Here is an 18,366-nt window from a genome sequence, read left to right on the forward strand (position 1 = left end):
AGGGTACTTTTACCATTCAAAGATTCCAGAGTCTATGTTCCTCAGGGACTCAGAGGGGAGTTTTGTGACAGATCTTCAGTAGCTGACCCTCTTATTCTTTCCTAGGTGAGGCCTCTGGAAAGCCACCTAATAAGCATGGCCCAAGGACCTCAGCCTTGGCCAGCACTATCAGCCTTCTCTGAAAAAGCTATTGAGAGGGAAGGGTGACAGCTTCAGCAAACCCCACAAAAATTCAGCTCTACCTGCCTCTACTGGGAGTCCCCTTCCTTATCTAAGACTCTTTCTAATATGTTTGTGATCATTTGGACATTGATTCTCAGGAGACTGTGCCTCCATGACTTTCTCAGCAGCTCTGGTATTTCTTGGATCTTTTTCTTAAACCAGCTTTCCAACTCAACTAAAGCTCTGCTCAGGAAGTGGGAACCAAATTCATGAGGGTCTGTCACTCTGTTCTTATGCCATATGGTTGGATAGCATCTTAGGAAGCCCCTCTAGGCAAAATTGGAATAATCTCTGAGAAGAATTTGGAAGACCATTTCTCTCCTTCTTCCTGTTGCTGCCCAGAATTGCCTCTGAGATTGAGAAAGGAAAGAATATGCATTCCTCAGCCAGCTAAAGTGTGTTTGGAGTTCAGAAATGGACTCCCAGGCTCTCTGACCTGCAGCTTAGCAAATTTGGAACACTTTCTAAAGGGGCTAGGAGTTTCTGTCTCCTGGGGGATTTTCAGTTTTATTAACTGGCCTAGCTATTTATAAGTATCACTGGTCATCTGTGTCCAGGGGATCACAGCTAGTCTGGTTAGTTTTTCTTCATCAAACATTTATCCCTATGGCCATTGCCATCGATGGAGCCAAATCCAGTTTCTCTGCTGTCTGACTTGCGTCCTTTCTTCTCTGCCAAAATATCTCTGCCTGACCTCTTCCTTCTCTTTTCTCCATCCCCAATTCTCTTTTAACTCTAAGAATCCTGTTGCCTATCATCTAGGGGCAGTTTCTAGGGCAACCACAATATCAAGTAGACTTTATCATGGGACTCCATAACTCATTCCATTGGAGGATTCAGCTTTGGTTCTTCCTGGAAATACCCAGTGTTGTTATTAGTCTGGACTAGGGTGGGCCTTGCAAGGGTCTGGTTGGTCTAAAGGAACCAGTTAGGATTATTGTCAGTGTTAGCATGGATCTAAGGTGTCCCCAGCTATCTTTGACTATTTGATAACTTCATTCCTATCTAAAAATGACCATAAACAATCAGTTTGGTATTAGAATTCATTGGGACTACTTCTACTCCTTCAGATCAGATTTGAACAAGGTTAGCTTTCCTAGGACTAACCTAGTTCTCTTGCCCTACTCCATCACTTCAGGCCTTACCTAGTCTTCATCTTTTACCCTCAGGGCCAGCCTGGAAGTGACCTTACCTTTGAGGATATGGAGAGGAGAAGCTTAGACAAGTGATCATTCACTGCAGTAAAACAGATTTGCTTGGTTCTAATCCACAAATCCTGGTCTTTCAGGGTGATATTGGCAATTTTTAGAGAAATCCCACTTTATGCTTTTGGTACTTTAGGATATCCCTTTGAACCTATTGCATTTCCTTCTAAGGAAGATCGTAAAAAATGTCTAGATTCTTCAGCAGATGGTTCCTTCTCTCCTCTTCTCTATACCCCTACTTGTTTTATAGGTACTTATTGGTCCCCTGGTTCTCCCAGACAGAACAGATTTCATCTGTCAGGTACCTTGGACCAATCTGTTATTCCCTTGAATCAGAAGCCCAGTCTAGTTCTAGTCTACTGTTCTCCAGGGCCTAGCTCTTTGTGGAGCCTTATACCTGGAACTTAAAAATTATGGACTACCCAACTTTGTTAAGAAAGCCCTTTGTGTTATACATTACTTTAGATGAGTAAGGCGGTGCCCTAAGCCCCCAGGTTAAGTGGCTAATGCTGTCATCCAGAGTAGTCTGAGTTTTAGATAGTCTCTCTCAACATCTCCTGGATCCATGACCCATTAGCCCTAGATAGAAGCCAAGAACAGGTGCCCTAAGTTTCAGATTTGGGAGCACCCTTTGTTGTCTGCCTTGAGTTTGGGACCTATCAGATCATTGCTTTAGGTGCACAGCCTAGTTATCTGGGAACAGGGGAAAGAGGTACTTGTTCTGTCTGGCTCAAGTTTGTTGGAGGTGCTATTCTCATCATTGAACTTATCAATTCTCAACCCTTTTTTTAACTTCTATGTACACACACACACACACACACATATATATATATTTAAAATAAGAAAAAAACAAAACTGAATATTCCACCTCCCCTCCCACTTCTGAGCACAGCTCTCCATAGCCATGCACTCGTTTAAAGTTTTTTCTTCTCCTGGCTTCTCCCTCAACAGATCGAGAATTGCTGCTATGCGCCTATGGTTGTCTCAGCATTAACTCTGTCATGATTGTTAAAAAGAAATCAAAATGCATTGTTGCATAAAGCTTTTTAATTTAAAAAATTAGGAAAGGAAAATAGGCAATGCCAGCACATTATCTGTGGATGAGTCATTCAATTCTGAACTATATATATATATATATATATATATATATATATATTTGATTATTTTATGTGATATATATAAATATATCACATAAAGTAATAAAAAATAAAAAAATCACATAAAATAAAATAATCATCTAATTCTTGTCATTCTACTAAAAAGAAATAAAATCTCTGAGAATCTACCATTCTGAAAGACTGTTGGAAATCTTCATGTCTCAGTGATTGTATTAGATCAGCAATAACTATTCTGTAATCTCAAAACACAAATAAAATGTTCTTAAATTGAAACAAACAAACAAACAAAAAAAAAACAGGAGAGTCAATGACAGTTAATGCCAGTACAAACTCCCACAATCCTTCTCTCCTCAGAATCCTCTCCCAGGGCTTGTATTCAAATTCTCCTCTTTTCCTCTTGAAGCTAATCCATAAATTTACTCTATCCCTTAACTACATTTTTAAAGTTTCACTTATTTCTAAATTATGTATCCATTTTCACTTTATCTTGATGTATCAAGTCAGGTATTGTTCTGTGACTAGTTACTGCCATGCTGTTTTTCAATTTTCCCAGCAGTTTGTCAAACAGTGAGTTCTTCCAAAAGCTTGGACCTTTGAATTTGTCAATACTAGGTTACTATGGTCATTTGCTTCTGTGTTGAGTGCCAAATCTACTCAATGGACTCACTACCCTAATTCTCATTTAGTACCAGATTTTTTAAAAAAGGTTGCAACTTTATAATACAGTTTGAAATCCAGTACACATAAGCCACCTTCCTTCATATTTTTCATTAATTTCCTTCATATTCATCTCTTGTTCTTTCAGATGAATTTTATTATTTATTTTTCTAGCTCTATGAAATAATTGTGTGGTATATTTGAATGACACTAAATAGGCAATCACATCTCTCTATAGGTGCACCAGGATGCTAGATGTTATTATTATTATTTTTATGCATTTCCTAGGGAAATCTCCAAAAAGATTCTGGCTCATTTTTGAGTGTAAAATTGTACACAAAGCTTACTATAGCAAAAGCATTAATGTCATGAAACATTTTTTCTCATTTAACTTTGATTTCAGAATGAGGTAAATCTTTTGGCTTCAGATTTAAGTTTCATTTTGATATGTTTATATGTAGTTTGATGTGTATTTTCTTTAGGTAAGGATATAATTTTCATCCACTGGTCTAAGTTTAACTTCTGGATTATGACTTTAAGTGGTCAGTCTTTATTTTGTTAAGGTATCTGTTGTGAATTTTATTAATATCAAGTCCAAATAATATTTTTATAATTTTGGAGAAAGATTGTGGAGGTGAAGAAGCTGTTTTATGTGTTCATGGCTGAGCAATATAACCTGATATCATTCATGTAAATTAAATGATTGGTAATATCTTTTGATTTGAAACCATCCATCAAAACAAAGGGCTGTAAAAAGCCCAAATTAGTCCTATTTAAGAGAGACAATATTGAACTTAAAGTTAGAAATATAATATATTCAAGTAATCTAGAAGGAAAATATATATGTATATATTCCACATCTCAATATTATTGTGCTGGTGGTGGTCTTAAATAAAGAACAATTTCCACATGGGCACAAAATATTTTAGTGTTTTCTCTTTGAGTGTACCTTTTATGTACATTTTTGATATACAAATAAACATGTGTATAGAATGGAATAAAAATTCTGTAAGATAAAGAAAGATAATAATGCTACAGAGCTTTGGGATATATTATTCAATGGTTAAAAGTCAATAATAAGATTAAAATAAGCAAAGAGGAAACTAAACTATAATTCTGAAGATTATATGATGATATACCTCGAAAATCCTAGAAAAGCAACCAAAAAATAGTTGTAGTTGAAATAACTAATAAATTTAGCAAAGTTGCAGGATACAAAATAAACCCACATAAATCATTAGTTTTTCTATATATTACCAACAAAGTTAAGTAGAAGAGATAGAAAATGAAATTCCATTTAAAACAATGCTAGACAACATAAAATGCCTGGGAATCTATTTGCCAAGACAAAAAAAGGTATTATATCAACACAATGACAAAGCACTTTTTTCACAAATAAAGTAATATGTAAACAATTGGAAAAATATTAATCACTCATGGATAGGCCGAGCTAATACAATAAAAATGACAATTCTATCTAAAATAATTTACTTAGTGTCATACCAATCAAACTACCAAATAATTATTTCATAGAACTAGGAAAACAATAGGTCAAGAATTTTAAGGGAATTAATAAAAAAAATATCGAGGAAGATGACCTAAAAGTACCAGATCTCAAATTTTACTATAAAGTAGTAATTATTAAAACAGTATGGTACTAAGAAACAGAATGTTGGATCAATGGAATAGATTAGATTTACAATATACAGGAGTAATTGACTTTAGCAATCTAATGTTTGATAAAGGTAAAGACCCCAGTTTTTGGGATAATAACTCACTATGGCAGAAACTACGTATAAACCAATATCTCATCATAAAAGTTATGTGATTTGAAAACTGATGCCATAAGTAAATTAGAGAATCATAGAATAGTTTACCTGGCATATCTGTGAGGAAGGAAAGAATACATGACCAAAAAAGAGATACAGAACATTAAAAGTTTAAAATGAATAATTTTGATTAAGTTAAAAACTTTTGTGCAAATAAAACCAATGTAACCAAGTTTATAAGGAAAGGAATGAATTAGGAAAACATTATAAGATTCTGAGAATTACAGATATCCTTTTTCCATGTAGACATATAAACATATTGACCTTAATGAGTCCCTTAAATTTTCATTCTTATTTACCTTTTGGGGCTTCTCTTATGTCTTGTGTTTGTACTTCAAATTTTTTGTTTATATTTGTCTTATTCCTCAGGAATGCTTAGAAATCTTCTATCTTATTGAATACCCATTTTCCCCTCTGAAAGAATATACTCAGTTTTGTTTGATAGGTGACTTTGGGTTGTAAACCCAAATCTTTCACCTTCCTGAATGTCATAGTCTGTGCCTTTCAATCATTTAATGTAGAAGCCATTATGTTTTGTGTGATCCTGATTGTTGCTCCATGGTATTTGAATTTCTTCTTCCTGCTACTTTGAAGCATTTTTTCATTGGCTTATTACATTCATGGAAGTTGTCATTTGAGGATTTTCTGAATGTGATCTGTGAATTCTTTATATTTCAATTTTATTTTCTTGTTCAAGGATCTCTGGACAGTTATCTTTGATAATTTCTTGTAATATGATATACAAGGTGTTTTCTTCATCATGGCTTTCATTTAGTCCAATGATCCTCAAATTGTCTCTCTTAGATCTATTTCCTAGGTCAGTTGTTTTTTTAATATGATATTTTATATTTTCCTCTGTTTTTTCATTTCTTTGATTATGCTTAATTTTTTAATTAATTTCTCATTAAATCATTTGTTTCTAGATGGTCCATTATGATTTTTAAGACCTGATTTTCCTCTGTCAATTTTTGGTTTTCCTTTTTCAATTGGCCCATTTCTTCTTGTATCACTTTCATTTCTCTTTCTCACTTTTCCTCTGCTTCTCTTAATTGGTTTTTGAAGTCTTTTTTGAGTTCTTTCAGAATCTGTGTCCAATTCATATTTTTCTTTTGGACTTTGCATGTGTTTGCTTTGCTTTCACTTTCCCCTTCTATTTCTGTACCTTGCTTTTGTCTCCATAAAAATTCTTTGGAGTTAGGTGATATTTTTGTTTTTTGCTCATTTTTCCTATCTATGTCCTAATCTCAAACCAAGACTGAGATTCCTGGCTTCACTCTGGGCCCACATGGATCAATCCACTTCAACCCAGACTGCTCTGGGCTGTGACTCTGATTTCTCCACAGTTTTAAAATTTTAAACTATTTGCCTAGGCAGGATGTCAGGATCTTAATGTTGGCTTGAACTTAGGTTCTGAACCTAGGACAGCTAATGTGGGGTGGGGGTATATGGTTTGCTCTTGGCTTGCTCTTCACTCTTTGCTACAGTTTCTTGCTGACTCTGCTCCCCTCTTACCCCACTGCCCCAGATTTTCTCTGCCTTTTGACTTCTTTTTTTTAACTCTTAAAAATGTTTTATTGTCATAAAAAACATACTTCCATATTGGTCATTGTAGTAAGAGCACACTCATACATAAACAAAACCTCAAAATAATAGCAAAGATACACCAATATGAAAACGACAATTTTAACAGTTCTTTCTCTGGAGGTGGATAACATTCATCATCATAAATCTTTTAGGATTGTCCCAGATCATTACATTGCTGAGAGCAGCCAAATTTTCACAGATAATAATCGTCCAATATTGCTGTTATTGCAAACAACGTTCTCCAGGTTCTGCTTATTTCACTCTCCATCATTTCCTGGAGATCTTTCCAGCTTTTTCTGAAATAATCCTTCTTATCATTTCTTATTGAACTGTAGTATTCCATTATTTACAATTACCATGATTTTGAAATATTTTTAATGTTATTATACTGTATTTCAATTCAATTGATTTTCTTTGTATCCCATATATTTTGTTTTATGAAATCAAAAACATTCTTCTTAGAAGAGATCCCTAAGTTTCACCTAACTGCCAAAGAGGCCCATGATACACACACAAAAATGTTAAAAACTTCTGACTTTTATAATAGTCACCTAACTAGTGTTCTGAAATTTAAACATACAATACCTATATGTTTTTACACATATCTTTGAACCCCACAATCTCAGACTTGGAAGGGAGATCAGAAGTCATCTTGACCAATCCATATTTGACAAATAGACATCCAGCTTCCATTTAAAGATCTTTAATGAAAAGGATTCTATTAACTTGGAAGGTGGTTCTTTCCACTTTTGAAGAAGACTAATTGTTAGAAACAGGCAGCTAGGTGGCACATAATGCCATGTCTGGAGTCAGGAAGTCTCATTTTCAAATCTGCCCTTGGACACTTATTAGCTGTGTAACCCTGGACAAGTCACAATTACATCCCCAAACATATCCTCCTTTACCCATGTAATCAAGCAGTTGTTTTTCTTCTGTGTTTCTACTCCCACAGTTTTTTTTTCTCTGAATGTGGATAGTGTTCTTTCTCATAAATCCCTCTGAGTTGTTCAGGATCACTATATTGCTACTAATGGAGAAGTCCATTATATTAGATTATACCACAGTGTATCAGTCTCTGTGTACAATGTTCTCCTGGTCCTGCTCCTCTCACTCTGCATCAAGTCCTGGAGGCCATTGAAGTTCACATGGACTTCCTCCAGTTTATTATTCCTTTGAGCACAATAGTATTCCATCACCAACATATACCACAATTTGTTCAGCCATTCCCCAATTGAAGGGCATCTCCTCATTTTCCAATTTTTTTGCCACCACAAAGACTGCAACTATGAATATATTTGTACATATCTTTTTCCTTATTATCTCTTGGGGAACAAACCCAGCAGTGCTATGGCTGAATCAAAGAGCAGACAGTCTTTTATCACCCTTTGGTCATAGTTCCAAATTGCCCTCCAGAATGGTTGGATCAGTTCACAACTCCACTAGCAATGCATTAATGTCCCAACTTTGTCATATCCCTTCCAGCATTCATTACTTTCTCTTGCTGTTATATTAGGCAATCTTCTAGGTGTGAGGTGATACCTTAGAGTTGTATTGATTTGCATCTCTCTGGTTATAAGAGATTTAGAACAATTTTTCTTGTGCGTATTAATAGTTTTGATTTCTTTATCTGAAAATTGCCAATTCATGTCCCTTGCCCATTTATCAATTGGAGAGTGGCTTAATTTTTTGTCCAATTGATTTAGCTCTTTATAAATTTGAATAATTAGACCTTTGTCAGAGGCTTTTGTTATGAAGATTGCTTCCCAATTTGTTGCTTCCCTTCTAATTTTGCTTCCATCGGTTTTGTTTGTACAAAATCTTTTTAATTTGATGTAATCAAAATTATTTATTTTACATTTTGTTATTTTTTCAAACTCTTGCTTGGTCTTCAAATCTTTCCTTTCCCAAAGATCTAACATGTATACTATTCTGTGTTCACCTAATTTACTTATACTTTCCTTCTTTATATTCAGGTCATTCACCATTCTGAGTTGATCTTGGTGTAGGGTGTGAAATGTTGGTCCAAACCTAATCTCTCCCATACTGTCTTTCATTTTTCCCAGCAGTTTTTATCAAATAGTGGATTTTGGTGCCCAAAGTTGGGATCTTTGGGCTGTCATAGACTGTCTTGCTGAGGTCACTTACCCCAAGTCCATTTCACTGATCCTCTTTTCTGTCGCTTAGCCAGTACCATATTATTTTGATGACCACTGCTTTATAGTATAGTTTGAGAAGGGGGACTGCAAGGCCACCTTCCTTCACTTTTTTTTTCATTATTTCCCTCGATACCCTTGATCTTTTCTTCTTCCAGATGAACTTTGTAATGTTTTTTTTTTTTTCTAATTCAGTAAAAAAGGTTTTTGTAGTTCAATGGGTATGGCACTAAATAAGTAAATAAGTTTGGGTAGGACTGTCATTTTTATTATGTTAGCTCATCCTACCTGAGAGCAGTTAATGTTTTTCCAATTGTTTAGATCTAGTTTTAATTGTGTGTAGAGTGTTTTGTAGTTGTGTTCATATAGTTCCTGTGTTTGTCTTGCAGATACATTTCTAAGTATTTTATATTGTCTAGGGTGATTTAAAATGAAATTTCTCTTTCTAATTTTTGCTGCTAAGATGTGTTGGAGATATATATAAATGTTGATGACTAATGTGGGTTTATTTTGTATCCTGCAACTTTCCTAAATTGTTGATTATTGTGACTAGCTTTTTAGTTGATTCTCTAGAATTCTTTAAGTAGACCATCATATAATTTGCAAAGAGTGATAGCTTGGTCTCCCCACTATCAATTTTAATACCTTCAATTTCTTTTCCTTCTCTAATTGCTACTGCTAGTGTTTCTAGTACAATGCCAAATAATAGAACTGATAATGGGCATCCTTGTTTCAGTCCTGATCTTATTGGGAATGCATCTAATTTATCCCCACTGCACATGACATTTGCTGATGGTTTTAGATAAATACTGTTTATTATTTTTAGGGAAGACCCTTCTATTTCTATCCTTTCTAGTGTTTTCAATAGGAATAAGTGTTGTATTTTGTCAAAGGCTTTTTCTGCGTCTATTGAGATAATCATGTGATTTTTGTTGGTTTGCTTGTTGATATGTTCAATTATGTGGATGGTTTTCATAATATTGAACCATCCTTGCATTCCTGTTATAAATGCAACCTGATCATAATAAATAACCTTTGTGATCACTTGCTGGAGTCTTTTTGCTAGTATTCTATTTAAGATTTTTGCATCTATTTTTGCATCTTAAGGAAATTGTTCTATAGTTTCCTTTCTGTTTTTGACCTCTTTGGCTTTGGAATCATTACCATATTTGTGTCGTAAAAGGAATTTGGTCCAACTCCTTCTTTGCTTATTCTATCAAATAGTTTGTAGAATATTGGGGTTAGTTGTTCTTTGAATGTTTGATAGAATTCTCTTGTGAATCCATCAGGCCCTGGGGATTTTTTCTTAGGGAGTTCTTTGATGGCTTGTTCAATTCCTTTTCTGACATAGGATTATTTAAGAATTCTATTTCTTCTTCTGTTAATCTTGGTAATTTATATTTTTGTAAATATTCATCCATGTCACCTATACTGCCATTTTTGTCTCCATTTAATTGGGCAAAATAGTTTTTAATGATTTTCTTAATTTCCTCTTGATTAGAGGCGAGGTCTCCCTTTTTATCTATGATACTGTTGATTTGGTTTTCTTCCTTACTTTTTAAAATTAGATTGACCAATACTTTGTCTATTTTATTCGTTTTTGCAAAGTACCAACTTCTAGTCTTATTTATTAATTCAATAGTTCTTTCACTTTTGATTCTGTTAATTTCTCCCTTAATATTTAGGATCTCTAATTTGGTTTTCATCTGGGGATTTTTAATTTGTTCACTTCCAAGTTTTTTGACTTGCATGTCCAATGCATTAACCCCTGCCCTTCCTAATTTTTTAATATATTAAAACAACGTTAAAAATTTCCCCCTGAGTTCTGCTTTGGCTGTACTTCATAGATTTCAAAAGGCTGTCTCATCATTGTAATTTTCTTCAATGAAATTTTTAATTGTTTTTATGATTTGTTCTTTAACTAATAATTTTGGAGAATCATATTATTTAATTTCCAATTAATTTTTGAATTGACTCTTGTAAAAATGGAGATTTGAACCCCATACTTCAGTCCTCAGAAGTTCTTGGAACTTCCCAGAATGCCCTATAATCTCACCTGAGATACCCATCTGGGCCGAGACCAAAATGGGTATTTAAACTGACTGTGCTGCCTACTTTGTCTCTCTGCTTCTGCTTCCAAGCACATGCATCTCTCAAGATGTACTAAGTGAAATTGAATGGGCTTACCAGCCCTAGGCTTTTCTTATTTTGTATTTCTTCATCATTGATTTCTAATAATCTTTAATAAACCTCTAAAAATATAATACTTTTAGTAGAGAAACTAATTTAACTGTTGCATTCTCCATGTACCCTTACTGATTATTATTTTTATTGTGTAATTATATGAAAAGGTTGCATTTATTATTTTTGCTTTTTTGGATTTGTTTGCCATGTTGTTATGACCCAGTACATGGCCAGTCTTTGTGAATGTACCATGTGCTGCTGAAAAGAAGGTGTATTCCTTTTGTCCCCTATTTATTTTTCTCCACATATCTATTAACTCTAATCTTTCTAAGATTTCATTCATTTCTCTTACCTCTTTCTTATTTATTTTGTTATTTGATTTATCTAGATTTGATAGTGGTAAGTTCAGTTCTCCCACTAATATAGTTTTACTATTTCCTCATTCAATTCCACTAGTTTCTCCTTTAGAAACTTGGATGCTATACCATTTGGCTGATTACTGATATTTCCTTATTGTCTTTACTGCCTTTTATCAGGATTTAGTTACCTTCCCTATCCCTTTTAATCAGATCTGATTTTACTTTGGTTTTGTCAGATATCATGATTGCAACTCTTGCCTTCTTTCTATCAGTTGAGGCCCAATAGGTTTTGCTCTAACCTTTAATTCTAACCTTTTGAGTATCTACCCACCTTATGTGTATTTCTTGTAGATAATATATGGTAGCATTTCAGTTTCTAATTCACTCTTCTATTTGTTTTTATTTTAAGGGTGAGTTCATCCCATTCACATTCAAAGTTATGATTGCCACTGGTGTATTCCCCATCATTTTGATATCCTTTCCTAGTTCTGTCCTTTCTTTTCTTGCTATATCCTTTTAAACTGGTGCTTTGCTTTTAATCATTCCCACTAATCCCCACCCTTAATATGCTTCCCTTTCTTCCTCCTCCCTTTTTGTTCCCTTCTTGTATTTTTTAGAGTCTGTTAAGTTTCCTCCCCCTCTCTTTCCCTCCTTTTTAAAATTCCCTCCCTACCCTCCTTAGTTTTCCCTCCTCACTTTCTCTTTAGGTTAAGATAGAATTCTATACCCCAATGGATCTAGATGTTCTTCCCTCTCAGAACTGATTTAATTGAGAGTAAGGTTTAAGCATTACCTATTAGCACTCTCTTCCTATCCTTTTTATAATAGTGTTCTTCCCCTCTCCTTCCCACATGTCTCTTTGTGTGATGAAGCTTATCCAATTTATCTTATTTCTTCAAATTTCTCTTGTGTCATCTTTGATTCCCCCCTCCGTTTTTCTTTTTTTTCACATCATCTTATACCATTTATTACCCCAGTCTCTTCCTCTGAATGATTCTTCTAATTAGTATCATAGTGAATATAATTTTTGAGAGTAACAAATAACATTTTCCCCATATATTAATATAAACAATTTGATCTTATTGAAGCCCTTAAAGAAGAAAGTTTGAATAAAATAACATTTTCCCCATTTTCCCTCTTTCTTATTTACCTTTTCATGTTTCTCTTGATTTTTGTGTTTGGATATCAAACTTTCCAGTTAGTTCTGGTGGTCTTTTCTTTACAAATACTTGGAAATCTTCTATTTTGTTGAATACACATACTTTCCCCTAGAATTATATACTCAGTTTTGATGGGTAGGTGATACTTGGTTGAAGACCCAATTCTCTTGCTATTCTGAATTTCATATTCCAAGCCCTGCAGTCCTTTAGTGTGGAAGCTACTAGATCTTGTGTAATCCTGATTGGTGCTCCTTGATATCTGAATTGTCTCTTTTTCGCCTCTTGTAAAATTTTCTCCTTAGCTTGGAAGTTCTTGAATTTGGCAATAACATTCCTGGGTGTTGTCTTTTGAGGATTTATTGTAGAGGATGTTCTATGAACTCTTTCAATGTCTATTTTGCCCCCTTGTTCACGAGCATCAGGGAAGTTTTCTTGGATAATTTCTTATAGTATGATATCAAGATTTCTGTTTATTTCTGGATTTTCAAGTAGACCAATTATTCTCAAATTGTCTCTTCATGATCAGTTTTCCTTATCTGTCATCTTGTCAGTGAGATATTTTAATTTTCTTCAGTTTTGTCAGTCTTTTGATTTTGCTTAATTGGTTCTTGCTGTTTTGCAAGATCATTGGCTTCCAGCTGCCTGATTCTGGTCTTTAACAACTGGTTTTCCTTTTTGCTTTGGTCTATCCTGTTTTTTTTTTGTGGGTTCAACCTGTTTCTCTAATGGGTTGTTCTTGTCCTTTAAACTGTTATTTTCTTTTTGAACTATTTCCCACTTTTCTTGCCAGAAGGCTTCCATCATTTTGGTAAGTTCCAATTTAAATTCTTCAAAAGCTTGTGGACAGTTTCCATTTTTTTGGGAAGATTTTGGGCCATTCACTTGTATTTCCTCTTCTGCATCATTTCCTCTGTAATCTGGATTTTCCCTCTGTAAAATTGATCCAGGGTCAACCCCTTCTCCTTGTTTTTCTTGGTGTTGAGAAGTTGTTTTTAATGGCTGTTGTTTGCCAGAACTCTGGTGGTTTTTCCTTCCCTTTCCAGTTAGAATCTGCATGGGGAGGGCCACTCTCTGTGTATGGAGCTAAGGAGCAAGGATTTTGCCTTGAGTCTCTGCATCTTCTGCTGTTTGCTGCCCTTCTCTGTGCTCTCTCTCCATGGCTGCCTACAGTCTTCGATCTTTAGCCTGCTGGGGTTTCAGGTTTAGCTGCTCTCAGGGGTAGGTCTTTGGTGGTATTAGTCAGCTGCCAAGGACCTATAGGTGCTCCTCACTTGCTCTGTTGGTGCCCTTGCTCACTCACTGATTCTAGCAAGTGCTGGCTCTGACTCTGGTTCCATAAGTGGGGTGTGGGAGGTTTTGTTTTGGTGGAAGATTTTTCACTCCCTCATGGTGTGGAAATGCCAAGTCCCACATGACTTCAATGCTGTGCCCTACTGTAGAGTCCCTTTGTTCATATGAATTTTTTTTTGCCTTTTGAGGTAGTCTATATTGGTAGGTGCTGAGGAGAGGAAGAGTCCTGTGTCTAGACTGCCATCATGTTTTCTTCTTTTCTTCTTTTCTTTTTTTAAACCCTTACCTTCCATCTTGGAGTCAATACTGTGTATTGGCTCCAAGGCAGAAGAGTGGTAAGGGCTAAGCAATGGGGGTCAAGTGACTTGCCCAGGGTCACACAGCTGGGAAGTGTCTGAGACCAGATTTGAACCTAGGACCTCCTGTCTCTAGGTCTGGCTCTCAATCCACTGATCCATCCAGCTGCCCCCTTTCTTCTTCTTTTCTTGAAAGTTGTTTCACTCTGTCACCTTGTTGGTTCTTTTAGTCCTTTATTTGTTTTGTGCTGATATTTTAATTTTGCTTGGAGAGGATTCTCATGGTAACTGGCAGCTGCTCTGATTTACTCTGCCATCTTGACTTTTCCCCCGGAACTTATTAAAGTCACCTGACATAAATGGTCCATGTGCATTGGAGGATTTCTGAGTTCTCTGTCTTGTTTTTATGAAATTTTGCCTGGAAACATTAACATATGTCTTGTTTCATACTTAAATGCAAAAAAGTAGCCACCAATTTACTTCATAAACAAACAGGTTCAAAAAAGGAATATCCTGCTAAAGAAAATTACATAATCATGCCAGCTGGTTCCACTCCAAATTTATATGATATCATCTTCATAAATATTTATTAACCATCATTTTTGTGCCATGCCACTATGGCACCAGAACAGAATTGGCTGCTCTGCAGGAGTTCTTGGAAAATAACCAAAAGAAAAGGTTTATCTTACTTAGACTTTCTGTGCTGTTTGTCAAGAAGGGAACTTAAGGTCTGAGTCTCTTCCATAATTATAGGGCCCTAAATACCATTTCTATCTCAGACTGGTATCCTCTACTCTTGATAAATGATCTGATTCACCATATGACAGTATCAGATATTCATCAAATTAGACTCTGTTAAGCACAAAACCTTGTCAATATCTTAAATTGGGTGAGTGGAAGGTGCCTTCTTAGTAACAGTATATTTTATATGAACACCACATAATGACATATGGACAGTTCAAATCTCTAATTCATTTAAAATGTAAATGAAATAAGTCAGATTGAATCAACAAGCAATTTTTGAAGTATTTACTATGTACCAGACAGTGTGCTAAACCTGGTATACAAAGATCAAAATAATCTATGCCCTTAAAGACCTTACAATTTAAGAGGGAGTCAATACACAGAGACCTTTGTACAAATAAGATTATATGTTCACACACTCATGTATATGTGTGGTTTTTATATAATATATATATATTTATATATATATATGTAATATAATGTATTGTGAATGTTAAAAACTGTAAATGTCAAACTCTAAAGGGTTTGGCCAAAACTGTAAAGATAATTTTTAGTGTTTTGACTTAAAATCTAAAATAAGTGGTCGCCATGGGAAATTCCCAAATATGAAAATACCCAAGTCAACTGGGATTTATGGAGATTTTAATTAATATCAATGAAGGAATTAAGGGAAGGAGAGAGAGAGAGAGAGAGAGAGAGAGAGAGAGAGAGAGAGAGAGAGAGAGAGAGAGAGAAAGAGAATAGCTAAGTAGTAGAAAAGGGCCTAGGCCAAAATGGCCTGAGCCTAAGGGAGAGGGAGTCAGTCTTTATTACTCACCACAAGATCATCTCCAAGCTGGGTTCAATTGTGAACTCAATTCAAAATGTCCCTCACTTCAAATTTGAACTCCAACTCCTCCAAACTCCAACTCATTGACTTCCAATCCAAAACTCCATTACCTGAACTGACTTCTCTTTTTAAAGAAATTTTCTCTTATGTCACCTCCCCTAAATTTTCATGTCTACCAATCACAGTAGACACTTTTTCCCAAGACTGCCCATTCTTAGTTCTCATCTTCTTTTGTTCTCACCTTCTCTGGCTAGATTAAATCCTCTGAGTACTTCACACCTCTTTTGTTAAGCTTGCCTTTTGTAAGTTGCTTGATCTTTTAGGTACTAATTTGACCTTAATAGGTACTTAGCACCCTTTTGTATTAGATATAAAAATAGAACACCTAGCTTAAGGTTCTAGTTTTACTATAAGTATGAGTTAGGGACTTTTCATTGTTCAATCAGGAGTTTGCAACTTTATCTTCCCCTAAGGCACTGTCTGAGTAGGGTGGAATAATTTTAAAAGTTCTCAATACATTCCTGATCAAGTACCTCCATTGTTAAAAATGAGGAATAGCTTAATCAAATCTTCAAAAGTAGAGTCTGAGTAGTTTTAATATTTATAATATGTGTGTTTGTGTATAAGTATACATTTGTTGTTTTTGGTCAGTCATTCAGTTATATCTGACTCTGTGACTCAATGGACTATCACTATCAATGGAGGTTTTTTTTTGGGAAAGATATTAGAGTGCCTTACTATTTCTATCTCTAGTGAACCTAGTGGATCTTTTTCTTAGGCCTTAAAAGGTTAAGTGATTTGCCTAGAGTCACATATCTACAAAGTGTCTGAGGCTAGATTTGAATTCTGATCTTCCTGACTCAAATCCCAGTGCTTTTAACCACTGAACCACAGTTTCATCTCTAAAGATAGAAAGGCAAATTAAACATAGTCAACAGAGAGAAAGCATAGTGTAGGGGAGATTGGGAAAGACTTCTTGCATAAGGTTAGCTTTTAGCTGAGATGCCAAATAATCCAACAAAGTTGGGAGAGATGAAGAGGGATGAAGAACAAAGTAGGAAAAACTTTTGGTATACAACAGTAAAGGCAAACCTTTAAGAGACCACTTGCCCAAACTGCAACTCTCATGTTGCATGTGAGCTCCTTGTCTTATCCCAGACATGGGAGGGAGGAAATGCTTCCATTGGTCTGCTGGGCAAAGGAGAAAGGCATGTGAGAAACATCCTCAGGTGTTGGAGGATGGAGAGGATAAAGGGAGCAGCCCCATCCAGCATACATGCCATAGGTTCACCAATACAGGTTCAGGGAAAAGCTGATGGAAATATATAGAGTCAGGAGATTGAATATCTTTGTGGGAGGAATAGCAAGGAAGCCAGTGGAACTGGATTATAGAATATATGGAGTAAAATAAGGTATAAGAAGACTAAAAAAGTTTTAAAATGATTGATATATTTCATGAAAGTTTATCTTTATGATATTGTAATTTATTAGTATTGATAAGCATACTGAATTAATTCAATCAAGCCTCTAGGGCTTATATAAGCATAGAACATTTATCAAATTATATGAATATCCAATTTGAGAAGAGATAGAGGTCCTGATACATATATAAGATATTAAAGGAGTCCATATGCATACATGCAAAGTGTATATTATATCCAAGCTTCCCTGATCTAATAAAAGTGATTTATTACAGTAATTTATTTTTGACTTTTTGTGTTACTGTTGTCACTTCATCTCTAGATTCTCTGCTTTTCTTGTGCTTCTTTTAGATTTGATGAATCATTTCATGGCTCTCCAGTGAGTACCTGAGGTGGAGTGGATGATTAAGTATCTGAGAAAGTGGTTCATTTCCATCTCTGTACTAATCTCTGCCCTCGTTGAGCCAGCTCATTGTGGAAATATGCATCCAGTGTGTGGTTTAAGTCCTAAATATATTCATTTCTTATGAACTACTCTACTCCACCTTAGTCATGTAAAGAGACAATAACCCTTGTTTTTGCCATTACACACAAGTGCAGCAGTTCTACATTAATGAATTCCTAAAACCCCTTATCTGTCTATAACCTACTGGTTCTTACCTCTCCTTCTGCCTTGACTTAAGAAAAATCCTATTCTTTGTTCATATTATGACTTCTAATTGCTTGATTCCATGACTCCCCAGTTCTCATCCAGGTCATCTCTTATACCCATCACTTTCTGTTTTCCCTTTTAATTCTTTTATTAACTCCTTGGTGAGCCAATCCAACTCTATACTGTCCTCTCTTAAGTCTCTAGTTTTTGACCTTATCATTCCACCAAAATTGTTCTCCCCAAAGTCACTAATGGTATCTTAATTGCCAAACCCATAGGCTTTTTATCAATCCTTGTTCTCCTTGACTTCCATATAGCCTTTGACAGTGCAATGTTGATCATTTTTCCTTGATACTTTCTTCTCTCTATGGTTTTTGAGATACTACTCTTTCCTGGCTATCCTCTTACCTATAGGGTTTTTCTCACTCTTTCTCAATTCTTCTTAATTATTATTTACTTCCTATTTATCTTTTATATAGCTTTTTTTGTACATATTTTCTACTTGTTGTTTCTTCCATTAGATTGTGAGTTCCTTCTATGATAAGCCTAAAGATCCCAGCTTTTGAAACAAAAATCCACTATAAAAACTGCTGGGAAAATTGGAAGACAGTATGGGAGAGATTAGGTTTCGATCAACATCTCACACCCTACCCCAAGATCAAC

This window comes from Monodelphis domestica, chromosome 7, assembly GCF_027887165.1.
Source record: "Monodelphis domestica isolate mMonDom1 chromosome 7, mMonDom1.pri, whole genome shotgun sequence".
Classification (NCBI taxonomy): domain Eukaryota; kingdom Metazoa; phylum Chordata; class Mammalia; order Didelphimorphia; family Didelphidae; genus Monodelphis; species Monodelphis domestica.